General features: G+C 45.1%; 1 protein-coding gene across 1 annotated transcript in view; it reads right to left on the bottom strand.

Annotated features, from left to right (window-relative positions):
- LOC310827694 (uncharacterized protein) overlaps positions 1–11,478 on the bottom strand; it is a 940,809-nt gene that overhangs the window by 82,458 nt on the left and 846,873 nt on the right. The window lies entirely within an intron of this gene.

Raw genomic sequence — 11,478 nt, 5'->3', positions numbered from 1 at the left:
ACATTTTCCTTCTCTGTATAAATTTTCCACTCTTGTCTGATATATGAAGAGAAAGGGTCCAGATTTAACAAAGGAACCACAATCTAATCTAGCTAAAATTGTACAATAAGTGGCACTTAGTGTTTTTCATGTTAAATATATGGATAAACTTTACAGAAGGAGGATGCTAATTGTTATCGCGATTCCATAAAAAACTTCACAAGAGAAATAAAAAAGGATTTATATAAGCTAGAGCTTCAAATTAGGAGGAGTAAGGGTCATACAAGGTATTGTTTCATGACCACTTAAATTTCCTTCCTTAAAATACAATTCATTCATCTCATCCTGATATATAAGGAGGCAAGTTGGACTGTTCAAACATGGAACACTTCATTAAAGTCAGCAAATGTTGCTGGGGCTGCCTTACCTTGAGATTAAAAAATTCACAATCAAACTTCAATGACTTGAAGTCACAGAAAGAACACTTCCTTGTATCATTCTTAATAATACTGCCTAACAATAATAACACAGGTTGCTCTCAGATGATAAAGGACTTGGGTTTCCTCCAGAAAGAGCAAAGGAGCAACACAACCTCCAGCAAACAAGCATAGGAAAGCATGGAACTGCTTTTTATTAGAACACGGGCGGCTGACATTTTTATTCTCAAAGTGAAAGTGAGTGTAGTCAAAGTGGGCGTTGCACTATACTCACAGCAGCACATGCAATGTGGACAGGCATGCGGCACACACACAAGAAAACCTACAGCTTCCCCTCTGCACTTCCGTCAATCAGCGGGTGGGATGGGATTTTCCTCCCCATCATAGCACTGGGCTGGGAAGAGAGGAACCTGCAGTGAGGAAGAAGATATCGTGTGGAGGTGCTTCTCTTGCAGTCCCTTGTTACTCATATTCACATTCGGAAGAATGGAGATAGAAGACTTCATGCCTGAAGGCGCGCGCTCTCTCTCCTCTCTCTCTTAAACATCCCTGACATTGAAAACTAAAAACCTCTGTGACATGCTTGTTTTCCATAGGCATGAAATTTTGTAATGAGGAAAACAGTCAGTTCTAGTAATTAGATGAGAGTTGAAACATGATTTTCCATATTTATCCTGCCATTGTTTCTTCATATTCACAAGGCTGATCTTCTGGAGTCTTAAGCTTCCAACAGGGTGGGGCACCTTAAATCCCTTTTGCAGCTGATATTAACGTTAAACCAAAATGCTCTTGGTTACAGAAAACCCAGATCAAGCAAATAAATGTAGTTTTCTGAAAAGAAGAGACTTGTGGAGCTACAGAGATGAAAAGAGGTCTTTTGCCAAGGTGCCACAGAAATGCCTGCCAGATTATAATTATAGTGGCTCTGTATTTGGCACTTTTTCATTGCTTTTTTAAAACAAGGACACCATCTTAGGCCCAGTGAATAGTCTGGGAGTACCTGATGACAGCAACATAGTTGAAGCTAAGCTATGGATGTGATCAGTCCTTTGGATGGGAAACAACTGGTAGCTCTGTATAAGAGCAAGCCATAAAAATAAACATGGGTGTGTGGGAGGAACACCCTGACGTGTCAGGTAATTCCAGCTTTTTGGTAAGTGTACAAAAAGGCAGTACATCTTTGTCAAGGCACCCATTCAGGGTCTGCATGTTTCATTAATGGTAAAGATAAAGGTACCCCTGCCCGTACGGGCCAGTCTTGCCAGACTCTGGGGTTGTGCGCCCATCTCACTCAAGAGGCCGGGGGCCAGCGCTGTCCGGAGACACTTCCGGGTCACGTGGCCAGCGTGACAAAGCTGCATCTGGCGAGCCAGAGCCACACACGGAAACGCCGTTTACCTTCCCGCTGGTAAGCGGTCCCCATTTATCTACTTGCACCCGGAGGTGCTTTCGAACTGCTAGGTTGGCAGGCGCTGGGACCGAGCAGCGGGAGCGCACCCCGCCGCAGGGATTCGAACCGCCGACCTTTCGATCGGCAAGTCCTAGGCGCTGAGGCTTTAACCCACAGCGCCACCTGCGTCCCACTCATTAATGGTACTAAAGTGCAATTTCAGAAGCTGCAAAAATCAGAAGGCAAGCCTTGCCATTTTGTTTCTACATTTGTTAGAAGTTTCTTCTGGCAACCTTCAACAATTGCAACGAAACATGTCTCTCCTGCACCGGTCTCTATGGCCACAGCAGGCGCTGTAACTCTCCAGCAATTTGACTTCACCACCGAAGGCGTACTCTTCCATTTTCTCCTGAGACGGATGGATGCCAACCAGACGTTACCCCAGAACCACTGGTACCCAATGTTCCTGCAGCATCCTTTGATCCACATGAGAGCAGCAGAAGAAAGTGAAAGCCTAAAACGATTGAGAGCACTTACAAGAGTACATTTACACAGCCAGTATGTGATAGCGTGAGGAAATGTGCCCCCATTGCTCCTGTGAATAGTTTCTCCCCTGCACTGTGCCTTATTTACCACTTGGTTTGTGCCACATTCTCCCGTTGCCCTCGCATGAATTTCACAGAGCAGCTGAGCGGTGCAGGGTTATACAAATGCCTCCTGGTTTCTTAGTCACCGCTTCTCCACAAAAACATAATGGAACGTCAACTGCTTGAAAGTAATGCCACTGTCTCACGCAGCAAAATATTTTGATACCAAGCTCTAGTTCCCCAGCTGATGAGAAATGCCTTCTGAAAGATAGCAACTGTTTTGTTTGTTTTTAAATTTGCTGTGCTCATTGATTGGAACTGTTGGGGTTTGGGGGAGAATTGTGAAGGGTGTGGAGAAGAGCTGTTTGACAATGGAATTTGCTGCCAAGGAGTGTGGTGGAGTCTCCTTTGGAGGTCTTTAAGCAGAGGCTTGGCAACCATATGTCAGGAGTGCTCTGATGGTGTTTCCTGCTTGGCAGGGGGTTGGACTCGATGGCCCTTGTGGTCTCTTCCAACTCTATGATTCTATAAGAGTTGGCTCTGCATCGTCATTCTGGGAGGCAGTTCTGGGCGTCAGGGGCATCAAGGAGGCTGGGTGGAGACAGTGAAGAGATCAGGAATCAGGTGGCTGAGGGCATTTATTTATTCATATCCTGCCTTTACATGTGAAAGAAAATGCTCAGGGCAGCTGAGAATATGACATTGAGGCTGCAATCCTTTGCCCAATTAACCTGAAAGTGAGCCTCCCTGAACTCAATGGGATTTACTTCTGAGAAGTCACGTAAAAAAGGGATGGGAAGCTGGATCTGGCCAGTAGGCTGGATCTTGTCCTTCCTCAACTCCCCATGGGCCAGTCATCTGATGTCACAATGACATCAGATGAAGCATTTTCATTTGCCTGCAAGCAGGGTTTGAAATCAAACAGTGTGGGCAATGGAAGATATCTTTGCACACACACCCCAAACCCTGCTTTTGGCAGGGAGCTGTGCCTTTTCCTACCCTACTCACGGGTGTCATATATGACGGATGTGTGACCTGGGGAAAATGGCTTTGTAGGCCGAATTATTCCACATTGTATATGGTTTGTGCTGATAAACACTCAGAAATGGATGCAATATAATGCCAATAAAATAAAAGCAATAGAAAAATCCAGGCATGGACAGAAGTACAGTACGCAGTAGCAGAACACGTGAGATAACTTCACTTTTCCAGGGAGTATCTCAGATATTTTCAACTTGCTCTGCTCTATGGAGAAATTCCTCATCTTGCCTGATAGCTCAAAGTGTGGATAGGTGGACCTTGAGTTGATGTATCTTCTCTTCCAGCAAGGCAACCAGTTTGCACTTGCTGTAGGTGTAGTTTCTCACATTCTCAGGCAGGGAGACAAACATGACACAGCTCCTGCAACAGCTCCATCACTGTCCATGTCTCTTGGTTCTACTTATACTGTGACACAGCTTGCTGGGCCTCCCCCTCAAAACACCCCCACAAACATCCCTGTTTACAAGCTCCCAGAAACTGCAATTTATTAGTGTTCATACTTGCCTTGGAAGCCAAGGAAACATGCTGGACAGTGAATCCCTGCCCAGCCACCCTGAGCACTGCTAAAAAGCATGTTCTGCTTTCTGCTCTTGCACAAGAGGCTCATTGCATGTTTTAAAACTAGTTTCCGTAGGCATAAACTTGAGAACTGGCATGTATAGTTGTGTGAGAGAGTTTTTTTTTTTTATTTCTCGAAAGGGAATCTTGAAATTCTCCGTCTATCACATTATGTGACAGGCGCAACACCCCAAATTTCTGCAACAATCCTGTTCAGATGGGAATACCCAGAGGCTTGACTGTAAGTGACGGTGTTTTCTTTGTTATGTTAAAAAAACAATCCACACAATTAGTTCCATGTTGGTATTTTTTAGAATTCCTGTGGGAGTCCTTTACCTATTTTAATAGTGAGAGTTGGAGTCTTCCACAGAGACTTTGGCACCCTTGTGCTGGGGGTTTTGCAATGGAATACAAGGGTGAATGAATGTGCCCTTCTTCTCTGATTATTGTAGCACCATCTCTTCTGTTTCATCTATTGAGGGGCACTTCCTCTGTTGTTCTCTGTACTACCACTGTTACCCTGGAGTCCAGGCATAACGCTGATAGGCAGGGCCTAGTTTCCACCCCTGGTGATTTCATTGGGAGCCTACAGGGTGCTACCAGACTGGTGCTATTTTCCACTGGGATTCAATCGCATACTGGCAGATTTTTTGCCATAAGGAAAGTGATGGGGAAAGTGTGGGGGACAATACTTGCTTTGATGTAATGTCGCCTAGCCTCCCCATAAAAAAATCAGAGGGAATAGCCAATGTCATCTCCTTGCAAAGAAATCTGGACAATTGCTTGACAAGCACATTGTCTGGAAGCACACACAGAGGGAATTTGTCCTAAACCAGACCATTCTTTCGCTCTGCCTTGAAGGAGAGCTTTGCTGGATCAGAACCAAAGGCTTACCTAGTCCAGCGTTTTTCCCACCGTGGCCAACCAGATGCCTCAATGGGAAGTTTGAGGGCAGGACTTGAGCACAACAACAGCCCTCATGTGCCCCAGTACTTGGTCTTGTCTGCTTGGAGCCTCGTCAGACACCTTGCAGGCGGCTGTATACAGAGAACGTGGTCAAGCTCAATTTGGAAGTGTTATTTACATACACAACTTGTTACACCTCGTGCCTTCATGACAGTGATACTATTTCTGCCCCGAAACTGATGAAGCGTGGCTGTTGGAAAAGAGACTTGTCGTCACCACGAAGTAAAATCCTCACAACTTAGGTCTAAAACAAAGAGGAAACTACCTGTATATCTATCCAACGTCCTCTTCGTGGCCTAGTTAGGCGCCAGCAGTCATCCAACAGGTGTCGCCTTGCTGTCTCCCTCCAGAAGGTCAGCATGGGGCCAGAGCTGGAGGGGAGGCAGAGAATGTCTTTGCACCAGTGCCTAGAATCCAAGAACCTTGCAAGGCAGGCAGAAAGATCCCCTGTTCTTGCAGATGGGAGTTGGAACCAGCCACTTGTCTGACCATTCACACACTCTGGGCAGCTCCCTGCCTGAGAAGAGAGATGTTTGAAGTTTCCTCCACAGCCACATGCATACACACCCCATTTCGTTGCAGGGTCCCACTTGCACTCCCAATAATAGTACAGCGCTTTCAAGTGTTGAGTGGGCTTCACACCACTCCTCAAACTGCAGTCTTTGCAACAGCCCTATAAGCCAGCATTATTGTTTCCTATTTTGCATATTAGACCGAGAGACTGGCCTGTCCACGGCCACTAAGTGAGTTCATGGCTGATGTGAGATTCAAACTGGGGGAACTTCCTGACTGACAGGTCAGTGTCTGCCATTACAGCACACCAGCTCTCCGTAGCTAAGAGCCTAAGAAGAACCTTCATGGATCAGGATGAATGTCCATCTAGGATCGCTTCCTCTTTCCCTGCTGTGGCCAACCCAACCAGATACCCCCAGGAGACCCTCAAGCGAGACATGGGCACTCCCTTAAGAACATAAGAAGAACCTGCAGGATCGAGCCAACCTAGTCCAGCATCCTGTTCTCGCAGCGGCCTGTAGGCAATCCTCAAACAGAATCCAATCACAAGAGCTCTTTCCCCATCTCTTCACTCTTTCCCCTTCCCTCACAGCTGGTGTTTAGCAGCATACTGCTTCAGAACTTGTCGATTCCATTTAGCCATCACATAGCAAATAGAATCATCAGCTGTATTTAAACAAGTTGCCTGGTCTGATCATTCTTCCTGTGGCAATGTGTGTTGCCTAGCAATGACTGTACGAGAGAGAGAGAGAGAGAGAGAGAGAGAGAGAGAGAGCGCACACACAATATAATATATGAGAAAGTGCTCTGTAGGGGCTTTGACTCTGCTGGGGAGACAAGCAGCAATCTTTTGCCATGTTATTTTTGAATGGGCTCCTCCCATAAGTGCACAGGAAAAGCTTCCCTCTCCACGCTGCAAAAGAGTTGCAATCAGCGGGGACGGAGGGAAATGTACCTTCCCTTGATTCAAGTCTGTCTAATCAACCCCACCTACGCATAGCTTTAGCAGTGCCATTTCCTAATAGCAGCCTGCTGCCATAATTAATGGGATACCTGGTGTTCGCTTAAGTTGCAAGGATGTGCAGAACAATGGTTCAAGGTTTTGACTAAAAATACATTGAGGGTCCACTTGGATGGATTAGGTCAAAGGAGTCGAGGAAGATGTATGTAGGTCTTCTGGTTCTCCTGTTTAGGGGCACGGCATGCTGCGTTGCAGTGCACTGCCGTGATAGTCTCTAGACTGCTGCGTCTAGGTGCTTTCCCACCTGGGGAGGGCAAAATTAGCAGTTGTAGAACAATTATTGTTTCAAAAGAAGCATGTTGAGAAAGACTTAGTTTTCATTCAAGCTATCTAAGTGCATGTTGGTCTTCAGAGAATGGCAAGTCAAGGAAGGCAGCAAGGAAAATTCTAAACATTAAAATATTTCATAAGTAGGATTTGGGCTATTGCAACCAAATCCAAGGGAAGGAACTGGATTGCAAAGGATTTCCGAGTAAATCTTTTTGAACACAAGGAGGACTACAAAACACTGTTAGATAGGGAATTTCCCTTTTCCCTCTGGCAGCTGCTTTTCTTGGATGCAGTGAATAATGGTCAAGGATGGTTGGATGGAAATACCCAAAGACAAAGGGGAGCTCCGAAACAAATGAGATTTTAATTAACTAAACACAAAGCTGACTAGCCTTTAAGTGATGGAGGGAATCTTGCACAGACCTATTTTGAGTAGCTATCCTAGTCAACTGCCTACAGTTGCCTACTGAAACGGCTGGCCTTATCAGATAAAAAAGGTAATTTTCACTAATATGCCAAGGATGTAAAATCAAGTTGTGTTATTTGATGACTGTGAACATCATCTGAATCTTTCCTCATAGCCTTAAGGCACTGTGGAGTTGCCCTGCTTCATTTGTTGTCCAACTATCAAGAAGATGACATGAACTGACCATAGAAGTTGGGATGGAACATGCCGCATGTATGGTGGTGGTGGTGAACAGGCTGCCTCTGTGGTATGCAAAACCGAATTCATTTTTTCTAACATGCTTTGTGATGAGAAGAAGATGTTAAGGATTCCTGCTCCGTGATTGCAGTCATGAGATTTTTGTCTATTACATGACAGTGTATGTTTTCATTCCACAGTGTGCGAAGTGACGGAACCAGGATGTTTGTGTTACTGTGTTCCGTGAAGTGGGACTATTGTCCTTTGTTCTTTCTCTCTTTGCTGTCTGATGAGAAAGTGGAAGGAGCTAAGTCAGAATGCTCCAAGTGCATTGTATGTAAATAAACGTAGATTAGCCAAATGCTGAGCTATTGGTTCTGTTACACAAAATGCGAATACTTTGTGGATCCCTGAGTGTGCTAATGCCTTTTGGCATCAGTCGCTGTGATGTTCAGGCAGAAGAAAGCTTTTGAAGCTCCTGAACGATCGACCAGGAGGGAGAGAACATGTCAGTTGGGCATGTGACTCTGCCAGGGTCCTACACGAGAGTAGGACCCTACTCAGAACAGAAATATGTTGTAAGGAGTCACAGTGGAATAACGGGGACTTTGCATCTGTCCTGATGCACAACCAATCATTCACAACACGCTTCACCCTTGTCAAATCTTTGCAGCCTCTGCTTGGGCAAAGTAACTATGCATCACCAGATGTTGGAGATAAGCATTTTGCACCTGGAATGGTTGCTATGCAGAGAATTTGTGAATAAATATAAGCCATGAAGCACATTCCCAAATGATTGGCTCAAAAGGGTCCCCAGAGAGAAGAATACATCAAGAAGCAGCTTTTGCGCAGGTACTGCCGCAGGGTCCTGTGACTGAAGCAGATATTGGTCTTACAGGTATTTTAAGTCCAACTCTCAACCTATGAATATGTTTTGCAAAATATGGACATAGGAAGCTACCTTCAGAGCACAGCTAGTTCATTATTGTCTACTGCTCTTTAATGTCCACACTCTGCTCCAGGAAAAACTTAAAATTGTTAAGCAGTGAAACTTGTTCACTACATCAATTTGTGAAAACGTACAAGCATACCAAAAACTTTACAAGAGTAGCAATTACAATTGCATTGGACAAGTGCAATAGTTCTTCTGGTGGTTTTCTAGTCTTTAGTTGTGTTGAATGGACTTCAAGAAAATCCTAAAAACATAGCACAGTTCCTTTAATATTTAAATCCCTTGGTTATATAAAGTGATTGACCAATGCACATGTCACCCTAGCAACAGCTTTAGCCAAATGTAAAAGCAGGTGGGGAGTTTTCACGGGGCTCTTGAACTATTTTAGATGGGCTGATACATGCTGACCTTGTTCCTTAGCTTTCTGTTCCAGGCATGAAATAGGTAAGGTACAAGACATGCAGGCTAGCTTTGTTCACTTCCATATAATGGAAAGACTTTGAACAAGAGGGTGGCAGATAAACAATGCCCTAAGTTTAACACGTGTAATTTTACCTTTAATCTGTGTAGCAGCTTTCAACACTCTCAGTCTCTTCCTTGGAAGTACTCAAGAGCCGGCTTTTTCCAGTAAATGACCAATTTTGCTGAGTCACCGTATGTCATGACAGCATTAAATACCGGAAAATGATATGGTAGAATAGTACCAGGTCATAGACTCACGCCCTGAGAAAACTTCACCACCTAAGATGATAGTGTAGGTCAGTCCTAGTAATTCCCATGAGTCAGAATGAGTGCTCTGGAAATGTGACATCAAATGATCACAACCCACATTGCTAGGTTGCTATTCTTGCTGTGACTGTCAAATAATAATAACAATAAAAACCAAATTCCTGTACATATTTTAGCACAATACCTTCAATATATCCAGGCTGTGTTACTTATACTTCTTACAACTTTTCAATAATTTCAGCAAGTTCTTTCCAGTAAAATAGATTTCTTAACAAAAATCCATCACATATGGGAATTATCTTCTTTTGATGGTTTGGTGATGTTTTTTTATATTAGTGATTGTATCTGGTTACATGCTGCTTTGGGGGCCCTTGAGCTGAAAAGTGGCTTATAAATTATAGTACAAATAATAGAATTTTTTGTGGCATTTCTGAGATATCTACAAACATACATCCATTTTAGTGTACCAATATAACTGTCATGGCTCCGTGCCACCTTAGGAGATGAAATTAGGTTACAGTGCTGAGAATTCTCTGCTAGCGATCTCTAACACCCCCATCCTACACCCCCCCCCACAAAGCTACAGTTTAGCACTCTTGGACAGGGGAAGCGAGAAATGACTACCAAGCCAATGTTAAGTTTGTGGTGTCCACAAATCTTCTATCTAAGAACAGCAGCTTCTAAGTCATCTATTGACAATGGGACGCAGGTGGTGCTGTGGTCTAAACCACTGAGGCTCTTGGGCTTGCTGATCGGAAGGTCAGCGATTCGAATCCCCGTGACAGGCTGAGCTCCTGTTGCTTTGTCCCAGCTCCTGCCAACCTAGCAGTTTGAAAGCATGCCAGTGCAAGTAGATAAATAGGTACCACTGCGGTGGGAAGGTAAACGGTGTTTCCTTGCGCTGCTCTGGTTTCACCAGAAGCAGCTTAGTCATGCTGGCCACATGACCCGGAAAAACTGTCTGCGGACAAACGCCTGCGCCCTCAGCCTGAAAGCAAGATGAGCACCGCAACCCCACAGTCGCCTTTGACTGGACTTAACCGTCCAGGGGTCCTTTACCTTTATCACTGACAATGACCATTTCTGAGTTGTGAAAGAGCCCAGGCATTTACTCGTGTCTTTCTATGGTTTTTAACATTGACTGACTGTTGAGGCACAACCCACAAGTGATCCATTGCACACCAAAGGGAAGCAGAACCATAGAATCCATGCTGCAGCCACATACAGGGGCCACCACCCTGAGGACTGTGTGACATCCAGATAGGAGTCAGCTGTGGGCTGTCCTGGTACCAACACCATCCCTGGTTTTCTCTTTGAAGCTTGAGTGACAGCTGGGAGAGCATGTTTGCTTGGCTGCTGTGCTTGCAGGCACCATTTGGAAGCTGACGGGGCAACAGAAGAGCTTCTTCTGGCTCTGAACTAGGACAGTTTTAGCCTAGGACAATCTCTGAAGGGCACAGATTGTCCCAGGCTGTACTTTTATCATTGCCGTGGGTTAGGTAAATTCTTGCCTAGCTTTCTATTCTGTCACATTTCTAGATTTGTCCAATCTTGCAGTTTTTAAAAACGGAGCAAGTTTGAAGCCTGAGTGTTTATAGAGGTCAGCTGGCTCATAATTTCTGCTTAGGTTTCACTTGCAGTTTGCAAAGAACCAGTTCCAATGTACTTAACAGTCTTCTGCTGGTGGTTGTGGTTGTTTCTTAAACCATCTGTAAAATGAAAGCTCGTATACAGATGCATTGGTTTCCTTCATGCCATCACAAATAGCCGACTGAATTGTTGAGAAAATACCTTGATCTCCCTGATGATCCGCTATGCCTAAACAGCTCACCACACAGCTACTGTGTGAAGCAATTTGAAGCCACCTCTGTGTAGTAGCTATACAATGCATACTGTTGATGAATGAGTATGTAGAGATGGTCTAGCCATCGCACTCGGCTCCCCATTTTTAGTGCCCCATCCTCCACCTCTATTCTTCAGTATAATTCAGTCACATGAATCCTGCCCATTTTGTCATGAGTTTCCCTTTATCCACCAGTGTCAGGGAACTGCCATCGGAGCCAGAGGCGGAGGCAAGGCTCCCAAGTGATGCTGGAGAAAGGCCCAGCAGGGAGAGAGGTAGCTCATCGGCTGGGGAAGGAAATCAGCGTAACACCAGGGATAAAGGGGGGCAGATGGGGGAATCGGCGAGGGGGCTCCAGGACTCCTCACCGGAGACCAGCGGGGAGAGCACGGGTCTTCCGCTGCCCACACCCACCCTGCGCAGAAGACTTCCGCACAGGGAGAGTAGGCATAGACTTGGCGTCAAAGAACTTCTTTGTTGGAAGAGGTTCAAGAAACGCCCACTGACGGATTCTGCCAGCGACTGAAACAGCCACAAAGTGAAGGGCTG

The sequence above is a fragment of the Podarcis gaigeae genome (assembly GCF_964106915.1).
Source record: "Podarcis gaigeae genome assembly, chromosome: 12".
In the NCBI taxonomy this organism is placed as follows: domain Eukaryota; kingdom Metazoa; phylum Chordata; class Lepidosauria; order Squamata; family Lacertidae; genus Podarcis; species Podarcis gaigeae.
This window is presented reverse-complemented; position numbering and strand designations above follow the sequence as displayed.